Source organism: Myotis davidii, unplaced genomic scaffold (assembly GCF_000327345.1).
Source record: "Myotis davidii unplaced genomic scaffold, ASM32734v1 scaffold187, whole genome shotgun sequence".
Classification (NCBI taxonomy): domain Eukaryota; kingdom Metazoa; phylum Chordata; class Mammalia; order Chiroptera; family Vespertilionidae; genus Myotis; species Myotis davidii.
Window position 1 is genome coordinate 1,463,974 of NW_006383018.1, and position 16,436 is coordinate 1,480,409.

The window sequence follows — 16,436 nt, forward strand, 5'->3', positions numbered from 1 at the left end:
ATATTACATGATCTCACTCATATGTGGTATATAATGATCAACATAATTTGATGAACAAGAATAGATCCAGAGACAAATAGGGGCGGGGGGGGCAGGGGAGATGTGAGAGAGCAACCAAAGAACTTGTATGCATGCATATTAGCATAACCAATGGACTGGTGAGGGCTTGCCTGGGGTGGGAATGGTTGGGGAGGGGTTCAACTCGGGGAAAAGGAGATATATGTAAAACTTTAGATAATAATAATAAAAAAAAGCTGTTAGCTGCAAAAAGGTAATACTAGAACAAAAAATACACATTCTTACTGGCAGTAGAAGTCTCTTCTGCCCCAGAGACATTCTGGCTCATCTCAATTTAGAAAAAAACAAATGAGCTGAATCCCCATACAATTAACCCATAAAAATATTTGCAATAACAAAACACAAAACCACTTGCAGATCCTCCACTTGTGAAGCTTAATCCTCCTACTCTTTGTTTGCTTCATAATGGGATTTATTTTCACTCAGGAGGAGCACTGCACTTATCAAGCCTGGATTTGAGCTCCAACTGACTCACTCTTAAAATATTGTTTTAGATTCTTCCATCTCTTCCTGCTCAGGATAAAATAACAAAACAGAAATATGTTTGTCATCTTGTCTCCAAGAGGAAAAGATGCCCAAAACTCCTAAATGAATTAAACCCAATTACCTCTTGCTTTGCTCCTACAATTTGGTTTGTATTGTCTCCATATACTGTCTAAATTGGCCCAATAGATATTCGGCATATGTTTAAGTTAGTTGTCCTCTCAATGTGACAACAACACTTCAAAGTCCAGTTGATTTGTAAGATTGAAGCAATATGGACAGGAGTATCTGAAATGAACCATAATTGTTGGTAAAATAAAATAATATTTATCTCCTGTGGTGTTTTACATTCTATAAACCCAGCTTTCTGGTATATACACAGATGTGGCAAAAATAGGTTTACAGTTGTGAGTACAGGAAACACAGAGTTTATTTTTGTGTTTATTATTTATTTATTTATGATTTATTAATTATTGTCTTATTTTCCACAATATTTTCTACAATTGGCATGTCACTCTGCCCTACATCAGTATATTCACCCATCATTGATTAATCACCTTTTCCCCAGTTTTACTGAGAAATAATTGGCATACCTCACTGTGTAAGGTTAAGGCATATAACATGGTGGTTTAATTTACATATCCTATGAAATGATTACCACAATAGGATCATCTATCATCTATCATCTCATATAGATAGAATACAGAAAATATTTCTCCTTATGGTGAGAACTCAGAATTTACTCTTAACAACATTCCTATATATCATAGAGCAGTATTAACTATAGTCATCATATCAGCTCATCTTCACCTTGGGTGTCTGCATAGCCTTATCTGTTATTTGAATATCTTTCCTCCCTCCCTCCATCCCTTCTTTTTTCCTTTCTTCTTTTCTTCATTACTTTTCCTCTTCCTTCCTTTTTTTCTTTATTCGTGGGCCAATGCCTCTTAAATTTCTCAGTAAAATAGGATCAATGTTACCTTCCTCAGAGTGTTGTGAAACATTAAAAAAAAAATGCATGAGAAACCCTAACCCAGTGCCTAGAATATAGTAAGTACTCAGTAGAGCTGATAGAGGCATATTTCACAGGGGAGGCTAGAGGGCCATTTCTCAAGAATATTTTGTGAGGGAGTCTTTCATCAAATGGGGGGCTAAACAGAAGGATCTCTAACATATCTTTATCTCTGAAATTATGATTATATAAATGTGTAGTCAATTATAACTTTTTCATTTAATTTCATCTTGGGCCTAGACTAGCAAGTGAGACAAAAACAAATGTTGTTAGTGATAGGTCCCTGGAGCCTTACCATCTCATTGGCCTTTTACTTTCTGAACACAACTTAACAAGTTCGCTTTGATGTAGGTCACATGTCAGATACCATGAAAAACTACACAGTAGAGTCTTGGCTCTTTAGCATGTATCTGCTTGCAGCCTTTGTAAATCCATTCGTTTCCTTTTCCTAGCCTATTTTTTAGATTTTCTAATTTACAGTCTAACTTTTTGATAATATTTCAGCATATTATGACAGCTCCATGCTGAATGAATTGTGCATGAAATTAATCTTACAATGTTTAATATCAGCTTCTATTATCCCATTGTTCAAGATTTACAAATGGCTATATTCTTCTTATCTAGTAAGTATTATTATCTGCTGCACATCTGGCACTAAATGAGCTCCTGGACGGAACAATATGTAATAACTGCTGGTAATTTAAGTAATAACTTTATGTCCATTATAGTCAAATAGCCAAAATATTGCAGACTTGTAGGTTGCTACTGAGCTCACTGCCCACACTAGTTAATGATAAGCCAGAGGTTAGAAAACAGAGTAGTATTTAATGAGTAAATCAGTTTTAATTTAGTAGTTCTCTCCTATTTTCATAGAATTCTTCAATTCATATATAGCATTTGTTCAATAATTTACTCCTTAAGTTATTTGTTTAAAAATCATTTGTTCTAGGTACTGTGTATTTTCTTGATTTAAAAAATAAGTAACCACTTTCAATTTCTGGCCTATCATGTATGGAATTTGGGGGTTGACGCTCCCATCTGCATAACCAGACAAAAACTGAGCATCCTGAAATCCACAGATGTTCTTAGATCCAGAACTGTGGATAGAGGGTGATTGTCTCACCCAAAATGGGAAAAAATGACAGGTGGAAAGAGAGAATCACAACTTACCGAAGCGGAAGTGCAGGAATTCTGAGGGAATCAATAGTTGTGTAGGAAAAGCTAACCTATAATTAATGAATTGCTGGAGGCTCATTGTGGACAAGTTTGATTTAAAATTCTGGTGGTGAGAGGGCAGTCTTAGGCAGGCCACCATGCTTTTATGACTTTTACCTCTGGAGCCCTATTTCATTCTTATAGTGAAAATGGGAGGAAAAAATCCCCTTGTGCTACTGTCAGAAGGCGAAGAAAGATGGTCATTTAAAAACGTGTCAGAGAATTCTGGCGTTCTTAAGATCTGCCTTCAATAAAAATATTTTCCAGGAAAAAAACTTTGTAACAAATATTGAGGATGGAAAATACCCATCTCCCTGTTTAGCCTTCCTAATAGTAACAGCGGTGAGGAAGGGGCAGGGGCAGACCAGTCCTATGAAGCACTTGTGGAAGTCATAGCCCCGCAGATCACTAAAGACTAATCACAGCCTTGAGTGAGATCTAACCATAGGACTGCAGAATACCTCACCTCCTCCAGCCAGCACTTCCCGCCACACCAATGGAGCTCCTACCGAACAATAGAAAATACAACACAAAGAGCAGCCTATCTCCAACCTCACTTAAGAAGTCGATAGGGAAGCCCTAAGCCAATAGAGGAGATAAAACATGGGAAAAGGGCACTAAATGAGAACAGATGGGTAATGTAAACAGATAGATGGAAACTCTAATAAACAATTTTTTAAAAGTGGGAAATCAGAAACTGCAGCAGAAATGAAGAATGCCTTTGAGGCATTCAATAGATTGGACATGGCAAAGGGAAAAATGAATGAACTTAAGAACATGTAGATAGAAACTCCCAAACTGAAAGGCAAAAAGAAAATAAATAGTGAAAAAGAGAGAATATTAAAGAATTGTGGGAAAATTACAAAAGGTGTAAAATACATGTAAGGTATTATAAGAAGGAGGAGGAGGAGGAGAGAAGAAACCACACACACACACACACACACACACACACACACACACACACACACACCACACACACACACAGAAAAACACACACTGAGAATTCCTCAGAAGTAATTATTGACAATAAATTAAAGATTCAGGAAGCTCAGAAACAAAATATTTAAAAAACCCCACACCTCAGCATGTTATATTCAAACTCCAGAAAAATCAAAGACAAAGAGAAAAACTTGAAAGAAGCCAGGGGTTGAGGGGGGAAGCACCTTAGATATAGAAGAGCACGAGTAAGAATTACGTTGGACTTATTTTCAGAAACCATACAAGCAAGAAGAGTGGAATGATATATTAAAGTGCTGAAAGAAGAAATAACCAGTCTAGATTTCCATAAATTACTAGAAATGCCACAATAAAATAGATCACTGCAATGCTTGACTCAATAACATACTACTTCTATAATACAGCGTTGTTTTTTTTTTAAAAAAAGCCTATTTATAATAGAATCCTTATCATTCTATTTTCTATTGAAGTGTCATTTTTCCAGCCAATCAAATATTATCAGATGACAAACCTAAAAATTAAAAAGATAATCAAGCACTTTGTCACTCTACTAGAAATTGCTATTTGATCTGTGCTGAAAAATATGGAAAAGTCTGAATCTTAAAAACTTTCATGAGGACTAACAAGCATAGTATATTGAGGTTTAATTTCTTATATCATAGCCAACTCTTCTTCATAGAGTCAAAAGCTAAAGAAAATTAGCAAAAAAGAGATTTTTCACAAAGTAATGGTGATAAATGTGGGCTAAATTTATATTGAAAGTCTGAACGATCCTCTGAATTTATGGAAGTCCATATGTTCAATGCATCATTAAGGAGACTGAAATACATTTGAGATTCAATTTTGAATAAGTTAATATGCATAAAATTTGAACAGTGTAAAAGCTACCCTTTACAAAAATCATTCTGGATCCACACATATAACTGAAAAAAAAAAAAAAAAACCTTAATTAGCTAAAATACTAAGTGATGGTCGCCTATACTTTAGGACATTTTTTTTTTTAAGACAAACAACTATGAATATGTAATGTATTCTGGAGGAAAAAAACAAAACTGATGACCATCTTAATTTAGGCCAAAATAGTGTTTTTGAAGAATTGAACAATTGGCTGCACTGAAATGAAATGGTTTTCTTTTAATGCTTTCCACCATGTCTTTGTACAGAACATGTTTAATATGTACTAAATATTCATTAGACAATAAAAATTTTAATATATTTTTAATCTAAACCACCCTTCAAAACCATTCTCTCAAAATGTTTAATACATATCTATTTCTAAAGCTGATTCCCAAGTTTTGTAGCTTCTCACATACAAATAAAGTTATAATATGTAGTTTAATTCATTTACCAATGGCCACAATGAGTAATTTGTTTTTATTTCTCAACCTTCAAATTTAAATAAATTCAAACAATATGTATTTAGACCCTACTGTTTGCAAAGATCTGCTCAATGTGATTCAAGAAAAAAATTGGAGTAAGGTATGTCTCTAGGCTACAGGAAGCTCATAAATGTATGATGATCAACAATCCAGTTTCAATTTTGAAACTTGTAAAGTCTTGGGCAAACTGTGGAGATGCCTACAAAAGGGAGATGAGAAGGGAGAGTAAGACAAATACACACATAATTCTAATATACTCCAAATGTTATGAGAATTACAAGATTTTCTATGATGATTGAAAGAAAACAGAGCAAGATAAATATTCAATTCACTAATGGAAAGCAAAGTTCCACCCATACATACAGAGAAAATAATTGAATCTCTCTTAAGATAATTAAAAGTGGACCTTTCTAATTTATTTGAAGCATATTCATTCTTGGCAAACTATAAGACTTTCAGGATCCTAAACTGTAGTGATATTTAAATTATATTCATGTATATGAGAATAAAATATGTATAACCATTTATAATTTTAGCTTTATACAATACTTCTCTTAGATTTGAGTTGGTGCTATTACAGAAGAAAATGAACGTGGCTTATATTAGTAAATTATATCTCACAATATACTTTTTGCAGTTCCATTGAAATATCCTGATCGGTAATTTTAGAATCTTCCAGTCTTGTTTTTAGGATTAGAATATTGTTTATCTAATTAATTAATTAATTCTTAAATTTCAAATGTGTTTTTCAGACATTGTGTGTTAAGCATTACAAAGGATTTTAACATTGTTAAGGACATAAAGGTAATGTGGAAAAGTAGGCAGAATGACAGACCTGAATCTAAAACTGTGACTCCATCACCAATGAGCAGTGAAAATTATGTCCGGTTTACTTAGATGTAAAGTGGGGTTCCTAGATCCTTTCTACCCACCTAAGAAGTATGGTGTGATGATGATGAGTTAAGGTGAGGAATGTTAAAGTACTCCATAAATTTTCAAACAAACAGGGCTCTATTGTCCTCATCTGAACTTTCTAAGCAAGTCCACTTGCATAGTATACTAGCTCTACGCAGAAAGTGCAGAAATAGCAGTCCAAGGATGAGGTAGCCAGTGACTTCTAAGCCTGAGTCAGATCTTCAGGACCTTCTGTTCAGAGTTGGGTATGCTACTAACCCACTTACTCAGTGCATACGGACCGCTGCTTTGCTACACTATGCTCTCAGGGCACTTACAATCCAGGTGGAGTAAACAGAGAAAAATTGTAATAAGAATAAATGGTTTGAAACCACTTTTCAAATTTTACCAAGAATAAAGTATTAATTGACAAACAATGAGTTGAGAAAATGGGTACTTTACACAGAAGGCTGACTCAAAGAAAGCTTTTATTTATTTATTTTGCAAAATATTAGAGACCTGACCGGAGTGTATCTGTCAATAGAGGAAGAAAAGAGGGGAGGGGAGGGTCAAGATGCGAGGGCAGTTGGGGGACGAGGAGAGTGGGGTAGTAGCTCAGTAAAGTGGGATTAGATCAAAGCCCCAGCAAAGCAGACTTGAAAGGAGGGGAGGGGCAGAACTCTGAGAGCAAAGACATTAATAAAAGAATGTTTATAGAAATTCACATTTTAAAGCATGGAAGGGGAAGATGAAGCTACTTATGTCTTAACATCTTTATTTTAGTAGACATTTACTGAACATACCTACCTAAATCATGAAACTAGTAGTTCTTCAAACAAAAGATTATGATCCATTAGTGGCTCATTGATTTTTGGGTCATAAAATCACTTCAGTTGGTTGCAACTAATATGTTCAAAATAAAATAGAATAAAACAGAATATATCCAAGTGTACTATATTTTGTAAGAGTAAACTTTATTTCAACAAATTTTGTTGAAATTAAATGTCTAAGAATGAGTATCCTGGGTCATGACATACAATAGATTTCTTTCTGTGGAGTGTAATAAAAAAAAATCCAAAAGCCACAGAATTGGAGAATCTCTATGAACTAAATAAAGATGTTGCCAAGAGACAAATAGAGCTGGGATACAATGTGCTGATTGAGGTTTATACTGGGCTCGTCAGTACAATGCCCTGCCTTTCTCCAGTGGTGCCCAGGACGCCAGAAGCACAGCTAGTGAAAGGAGCTAGTGATGTTGCTCAAAGATTAGAAATTGGACCCAGTGGAGGCAAAATTGTCAGGGAAGTGAAGATGACCTGGTGGTTGTAGAGGCTAGGTCCAAAGTGGCAGACCTGAGGTTCCAGACTAGTGCAGGGTAGTCATCTATTTCTAAACAGTTTTAGCTGCTGGAAAATATCTTTTCCATTGAGCCTTCATTCCCCTTTCTTTTCATGTCTACTGGTAATATCTCTGATTCTCTTTTGTAGAGCCACACTATAACTCTAACCACTTCTGTACAATAAGAAGCTTTATGTATTCGAAATAGCTGTTGTCATTTGTAACTATTTGGGTCTAAATGTAGTTTCTCAATCTAAGTCTCAGATGCCCAGATACTGGTAAAAGCTGGTATAAGAAATTAGTCAAACTCTCTGTGCACGGTAAGGGGCTGGTTTGTGCAGAACAGAATCCAGTGAATTTGAGGGTGCCAGGAGTATATGGAATAGGTATGTGGATCAGCAGAAGCCAGAGGTAAACATAAATGCAAAATAGGAAACAAAGTGGGACCCACCGCATCATTGTCTGAACTCTCCCATCTCATTGAAGTGGCCCTGTGCCTTGAGGGAGGGCCTGGCACGCTGGAGGTCAGGAGCATGACATTTTTATATCCTAATTCAGCTTTTCTCATCGGGTTTTCAGGCTTTCTCATATCCTCAGAGCAGAATAGCATTTTAACTTTTCTAAATTCTGTTCTCAGTCCTGTTTTTTTAAAAATAGGTATCACTGATCGGTTTATTTGTCTGTGAACATGTAAGGTATTTATCAGCTGAATTTCAAATTAAAAGTATTCTGATATGTAAGCTGTTTTTGACAGACTACTTCTGTGGTTGGTTATAGTGATAGACCCGTTTATCCACAGAGAAAATACACAGATCAGTTTAGTTATGCCTGTACGTACGCTGACATGGAGAAAAGCAGTTTGCTTATACATTTATTAGATTTATACAATGTGGAGTTTCTTGATATAGATAGATAGATATAGATATACTAATAAAAGGATAATATGCTAATTAGGGCAGAAATCATCCGGACATCCATCCGGACGTCGATCTGGACAAAGCCACAGCAGCTGCGAGGCCCAGGGCCTCAGGCCTCACAGCCACAATAGCCGGCAGTGGCAGCAGCAGCAAGGTGATGGGGGCCTTTCCCTGATCAGCCAGGTTGCCTCCCACAGAGATAGGCCAGACTGCGGCTTAGGCCTGCTCCCCATGGCTCTAGGACTGTGAGAGGGGGCAGGCCGGGCTGAGGGACACCCCCCCCTCCCAGTGCATGAATTTTAGTGCGCCAGGCCTCTAAGATATATATATATATATATAATTTAACAGACTGATTTTTTTTATTCCAGTGGTTATAAAAATGTATTGAAATTTTTCAAAGTTTTTTGCGATTATTCTCAATGAGTGTTTAATATTAGGCAAGCACATTCTCACACTAGTAAATCATATTTAAATTCTAAATTAAAATTAATACTTCTCCGTCCTTGTGATTGTAAATTACTCATGAAATAGGGATGAAATAACAATTCATCAATTATAATATCTTGAATAAAATGTTCTGGTTTCTAATTACTAATATGTTTGAAAGAAAACCATTTTAAACATATTACCTTGCAAATCATCATATGCAAACTGTCATTTTGTGAGTAGGAAACTAAGGTATATAGATGTTCAACAATTTCCCAAAGTCATTTTGCTAGTTAGTACTGGCAAACCTAGCCTTTGTTTCCAGTCTGAATATATACTTTCTCTTTCTCCAATTTTGGAGATCTAATTCTGAATTATTTCTAGAAGGGATGTGTCTATAAATTCCCGCATGCTTATGGGAGCTTTGCCTATGATAATTTATTTATCTTTATGGATTTGAAAGAGAGAGGAGAAGAGAGGGAGGGACAGAGAGAGAGAGAGAGAGAGAGAGAGAGAGAGATTGCGAGGGCTCAATTTATTGTTCCACTTATTTATGCATTCATTGGTTGATTCTTTTACGTGCCCTGACTAGGGGTGGAATCTGCAACCTCTAGATATCGGTATGATTCTCTAACCAACTGAGCATCAGGTCAGGATCTGACTATGATTATTCATACAGACCCCACTGTGGGACGAAAGGCCTTGCCCCTCTCTTCTTTTTCTGTTGGAGGTGTGTTTTGTGTTGCTAGCATTAAATCTTACGGCTATATTTTTAAAGTGAAAAATCATTGTATAGTCGACTGTGTATCTCTTCTCACCCTAGATAACCTCTGCTATTTATAATTTAGAAATAAATTTTCTCCTCACTGACCTGTCTTGCTTGATTTAGCATTAACATCGTTCTTACATTTTCTGCCTAAATTCTTCATTTTATATTTGGTACAACTGCTTTTTTCTTTACCTTAGTTTTATTTTTTTTCTGCTCTCATATCCGCCTTCTTCAGCTCTCCACTTCAAGCATTAATATTAGACCACAGTCTCAAACCTATGGGCAGAGCATGATTTCTTATGCCTCACTTAAAATCTTCCCATTTCATTATTATCTATAATTGCTTTATCCACTGGTTTTAACGAGGTAGGGCTTCAATATTTTAAAACATGCTTATTATTTTAACAACGTGAGAGACTTAACTAGTTATAGCCCATTTCTAGTTGTGCTTTATTTTTTATTTAGATTTTAATTATACTCTAAACTGTACAATACCTGAAGCAGATGCTGACAGTGTCCTGTCCTCATCACTGAGTCTTTCCAGGGTCTTTGGTTTCCTCCCAATGCGCAGGAGCTACACCTCTGTGCCTTAGTCATTTGCTTTCGTTTCTCTAAGTGAAACTACAGAAGGCCATTCTACTCTTATGTATAAGAGGTAAGAGGCTGGACCTGGACTAGTACCACCCAACCTCCAGGATTCCGAACACATGATTCTACTGAGTATAAATATCCTAGTCCCTTTCTCCACAGACAGAAGAATTCTGAGGCATTGATTTCATCCCTTTCCAAGTACCTTCCATGTTGCTCACTAACACCTAGTTCAATACATACCCATCACCGGCCTTCTTTCCTTCTCGAACTCCTACCTCATGCCTGCCAGTGTTTCCCGGCCTCCCAAGTATCCTACTTGCCCTTTAATCTTTGTCTCAGAGTCTGCTTCACTAGTATTCTTTATAGTTATTCTTCTTTCATTTATAAGGGAGTAAAGATACCTATATTGGGGGAGAATTAAATAAATGTACAGATCCTGACTCAGTAAAACTCTTAATACCATTGCATCTAGTCTTTTAAAAAAATGTCACCTTTTACTGCGGAGTACTCTTTCTCAGATCTAATTTTCTTTCCTCTATGTCTTAATAGGATGAGTGATTTTACATTGGGTGACAGGGCCCTGCCAGTGGTGACCAATGTGACAAAATTTGAGAGTTTGCATATGAAGACTTCACACATTTCTCTGCCATGGATTCCTATAATCCCATCACCAGTCATGCATGCTTACGCAGTGAAAACAGTCTTTTCCTACAGTCCCATGTGAATCATGACAAACACTGCGGAGAGGAATCATGTTCAGTAAAAGGCTATGGGAGAAGCCTGTCCCTCCCCCGCTCCCCGCAGAGAAACAATATACATGGTCTTTCACGCTTCCCATCAACTTTTCTCAAGCAGGCTATTTCCTACTCATCTTATAAAACTCAATTTACAGGTCTTCTACAAAGCTCATCCTCATCATTTAGAATTTTTTTGTAAACTGGCATAGCTTCCAATATTTATTCCTCTCAGCTTATATAATCTACTGAACAGTTAATGTCCTGTTTAGCCCATTAGCAACATCCTTAGTAGGTAGCACTAGATTATTTGTGATTACACTCTAGCACCTAGAATAGTGTCTATCACACGCAGACACTGAACTGTTAGATAATGATTAAGTTTAAGGATATTTTTGGACAAGTTAGTAAGTTAGGGCTAGATCTTAAAGTTCTAATTAAATCCATATGGTTACAGAATATTAGTTACCCACTGCTTAAAATGGACATGGTTGATGGCCTGCTTCTGGTTCATTATCCCTACCTTTATGCCATTATGTAATTAACTGTATTTCCCTGTTTCCAATGTGTGCTCTATATTGAACATGCTGGTGGTTAACCTGAGAATATTTCTGACTCCAAATACAAATAAGCCTTTAGGTCATCTCTTGCATCATCATAAAAAAATAAAAATAATAAAAAATAAAAAAACTCAAAAAGCTTAAAATAATAAGATGTTTTATTTTTAAAAAATTTCTGGTTAAGTAAAATAGAAAAATAACCCTCAATATTAAAATGCATACTGTTTCCAAGCCTATATAACATAAAAATTATGTGTAATTATTCCATTGTTATGCTTATAATAATGTCACTTAATTTATTATGTATTGATCTTCTCAATGTTGAAACAGAGATTAATTTGATAAAGGGTTACATAATGTCCTTTATTTGCTCATTAAAGATCTGTCTTGCAGCAGTGCTGCAGGAGAAAGACTTACATTTTCAAATGCCACCCAGTACAGGCCAGTCATTGCTTTTGTCTTAAGGCAACAAATTCTACTTTTAAATGTCAGCTTACTTAATTCTCGGTTTTAATCGTTCACATTTGCAAAGACTGTTTGGCTTAATTAAGAAATGCTGTACCCTCCCCACTGGGAACATTTTTTTTTTTATGGCACACAAAGCAAATAAATCAGGAGTTTTAATATTTGGAAGCAGCACATTGGACACAATGGATTTATTTTAATCATTACTATTTTAAAAATATCTAGCAAACAGAGCAGTGATCCTTTTTAAGTTAATGGTTAGATAAACTAAAGTTGTCATTAAATGTTAGATACAGAGGAACTACATTTGCCACTTTTTAAAGTGAAGGCTAGCCAGCATTAAATGAGCAATTTAACCCTCTTTAAATTGGAAAAACCATTGGGACAGTTAATTTCATAGTTGTTAGTGATAGCCAAGTGATTGTAGGATGATTCTTCATATTTCATTATATGAGAAATTACAAAAACATATCAGATGTTTGTAGTTAGAGCAGAATGAATGACACTCCTTCCTGGAAGAGAATATTTTATTATTCTATGCACTGATGGTTTAATTCTCCTAGAACAGTCACAACAAAAACACCTAGATCTGAAAACTGCGGATGTGTTTGGTGGGGCGGTACTAAAGGAGGGATTGTTGTAATGCTATTCTTCCTCACACCAGGGAACGAAGAACTGGGAAAATTCTGGGAATAGTGTTTACCTGGAGCACTGAGATTCTGACTCAAGTTCAAAAGGCAGGCCTGCCCTGTCCCTGGGGTCAGGTGTATCTCTTGCTAACAAGGTCTCCTGATATTCTGATGCTGGCCAGCATCACATGTCTAAGACTAGAAAGCACTGGAAAATATGAGATGCCAGTGAGATTCACTCTATCAGTCTGTCTTAAGTCTTGGTCTCCCTATTCACATGCTAGTTGAAGAACCCTAAGCTGATCAGTTGTTCATTTGCTAAATATTTATTTCAACACATATTTATTATGCACCTCTAATATTCCAGACACTTTTGGTCGACACTGTAAATCTCAGTGAGAAAAGCTAACTTCAACTGGTAACCAATGGAAACTCACATTCTGAGTGATCACAATATGTGGAAACTAGAAGGTTCTTCCTTAAGCCTTAAGCATATGTCATGCATTTGCAGTTTATATTTCATATATCTATTCTTCACCAAGGATAACTGGGGGATGGTATGTGAGTAGGGGGCTATATTTGTAACCAAGCCATGGCTCTTCCCTTAAGATAATGCTATAGGTCTAAGTACCAATTGGTGCCTATGAGTCATTTCAAGTGAATCTGCTAAATTCACTTACAGATCTCAAGAGCGGGCTTCTAGATGCAGTTGTGCAAGTTATGCATCATACCCAAAAGGCAGCAATCTAAGCAGCTCAGTATCTGCGTGGACATGCCTGGTGTCTCCCAGGGAAAGGTCAGAATTTCTGGAACTCACCAGCTTATAAATATGATTTAAGTCAAAAGACTGGATAAGATCACCTGGGAGAAACTGTTGAATGAAAAGAAGCCCTAGGAGCCTGCCCTGAAGAACTCCAACATTTTAAGTTTAGAGCAAAAAGGAAGGGTCAGCAATAATCTTTCTATGGAGCAGCCGGAGTGGGTGGAGACCACCAGCAGTGTTGTAGAGCTGCTCCTTGTAAGCAGAAAGGCCAGCAGTGCCCAATACTGAAAAGAGGGAGAGCTGGCTTCAAACCCACTTCTGCCCACACACGCTCTTGAGAAAAGCACACCACCTCTCACTAAATGCATATAAAAATATCCGGTAGCTTTGAAGCTGGCACTCAGGGATGGAATCTGGTCGGCTTCCCTCTTCCATCTTTCTAGGCGGTCTCAGAAATGCTGTGCACAATACTTTGTTCTCCAATGAATGCAGTGAACGAAACTGGAAGCTAAAAGACAGTCTTTCCATATGAAGGAAGTAATTTGAAAAGTATATTTTCAACTTTCCCCACAATCCTTTCTATGTTGAAATGAACTACTAGGAAAATGTTGAGAAGGAAGCTTTGTAAGAAGAAGAAAATTCTAGTGCTGATAGAACAGTAAGCGGCCAGGCTCTGTAGAATAGCCACACGCCCTCGGAGACTTTAACAACACAGGCTTCAGTGCCTCATCAGAAGCTGAGGTGGTTACTCTAGATTTCTAAAACTCCTTTAAATTCCAACCTCTGTTTTCATAAGTGGCAGTTAGATTTGTGTTCCATAAATATACTTATAATTGCAACCCAGGGCCCACTTACACATGTTTTCCTGATGCCTAGACAACTGATTGAACTGCTCAATTCTATCTTTCTTAAAAAGTGAAAGGCTTGTCATTATGTTCACATGTGCTTGCGCCCATGGGCACGCGGGCACCCACACAGAGAAAATGCCTGCTTGACTTTTTAACAGTTCTATTCGTGTGGTTTTGACATTTAGGTATAATTTAATGTGGAGAATAGACACATCTTACGAAATATAATTTATCCATGTTTGTAAATGGTCTTCCTACCACAATACATGTATTTCTTAGATGTGTAAAGTTGATATTGATCTTGATCTTTATTGAATCTATTTATGTAGCTGTGACGAAGATCATAGGTGAAATCCGCCGGCTATATATTTTGGTTTTTTAAGAATTTAACAATAATCTTCTCAAAAAATATAAAAATTTTAGTCCTGGCCTGGTTACTCAGTTGGTTGGAGTGTCATCCCATACACCAAAAGGTTGTGGGTTTAATTCCCAGTCAGGCACATTCTTTGGTGAGGATTTAGTCCCTGGTTGAGGCACATATGGTAGGCAACTGATCACATAGATATTCCCCACCACCACCACCCCCTGCCATCTCTTGCAGAGAGGAAGGGAAAGGGAGAGAGAGATAGAAACATCAATGACGAGAGAGAATCATTGATTGGCTACCTCCGCATGGCCCCTACTGGGCATACGCCCTTGACCAGAATCAAACCCTGGACCTTCAGGCCAGAGGCCCACGCTCTATCCACTGAGCCAAACCAGCTAGGGCTAGAAATTTATTTTTTAATTAATTAAAAGAGGCCCTTTTATTACTCCTAATATTGTGAAAATTGACCTCTGTGAATAAACTCAAATATGTAACTAAAACATAAATGAGGTCAGGTTGTTACAAATGAGAAAATTAATCATTTTGGGTTGGCTAAACATTTAAGAAAGCATATGAGGATATAATTTATTGGTACTTTAGAAAAAATGGGTAGAAATAATACGGTATACATATTATATGAGTATAGAGTGCCACCATACTAGTAGGGTTGCTATTTTTAGAAAACAAAAAAACAAAGAATGCTATACTATTTCAGAGATACAAAAAAATACTTTTTTTAGTATAAAATGTCCAAAATGTTACATGGGACATACTTATACTAAAAATATATTCTTTTGTTCTTTTGTTTTTTTTTGTTAATCCTTACCTGGGGATATTTTTCCATTGATTTTTAAGAAGAGTGGGAGAGAGGGAAAAACAGAGGGAAACATCGATGTGAGAGAAACGTGTCGATTGGTTGCTTCCTGCACAAGCCCTGACCAGGGCCTGGGCTGGAGAAAAGCCTGCAACCAAGGTACAGTGGGGCCTTGACTTACGCCCCACTGTATGTGCCCTTATCCAGGATTGAACCTGGGACCCTTTGGTCCGCAGGCTGACACTCTATCCACTGAGCCAAACTGGCTAGAGCATTCTCATTTTTTGTCTAAAATTTAAATGTAATTGGGCATTCTTTGTTTTATATGGCAACCCTACATACTAGGAAAGGATGTTGAATTAATTTTTAAAAGCTGATTACTCTAATAATTTAATTATTCTGTAATTAAGGAAACATAAAGGAATAACTATCTCTGAGATTTTTTAAAGGAAGCTTGGAATGTAATATTTTCTAATATGTTAAACTAAACGGGAAGTTTTATTTTGCTTTTTTAACTTCAGTTTTCTATTGCCATTGAGTATACAGTGTGTATTTATTTTGAAATAAAAATTAACACGGTAAATAAATGCCACAGATATATACCAGGGATCAGTGCTTTGAAAGTATTTATTGAGTATAAAGTGTCAAAGCAGCTTTTAATACTTACAAATTTATAACATGTAAATTGGAAATTTTTTACATTTTAGCTAGTTTTAATATAACCATTGTATAATAAATTCAGAGGATAAGAAATTATAACTCATTTTACCAGCATTTAAAATTTCTTTAGTGTTTTCATTTTTCTATAATGTGGTTGAAAGGAAGAAAAGCAGAATTGACAGTATTTTCTAATCAAACTGCTTTAATTATGTAGACAATGTCAGTGTAACAAGTCTGCACATTTATAATGCTCTTTTCAACACTGTAGAGCTTGTGATATTCAACAGTCATGAAATCTTGAGTGACATATGTGATCTCTCAGGATTTTCTATGCAGCTTGTGAATAGAGAATTCAACATTAACACATCTCAATTATACTGGTTATAAATAGATAAAATGTCTCAAAACTTGCTATATGTGACACACTCAGCTAAGCACTTTTTAAACATTACCTTTCACATTACCCTGTATAGGAAAGCTAAGACATTGTTTTAAAATTAGCATTAGTACCATTTTTTAAGATAGTCTGTTTTGCCA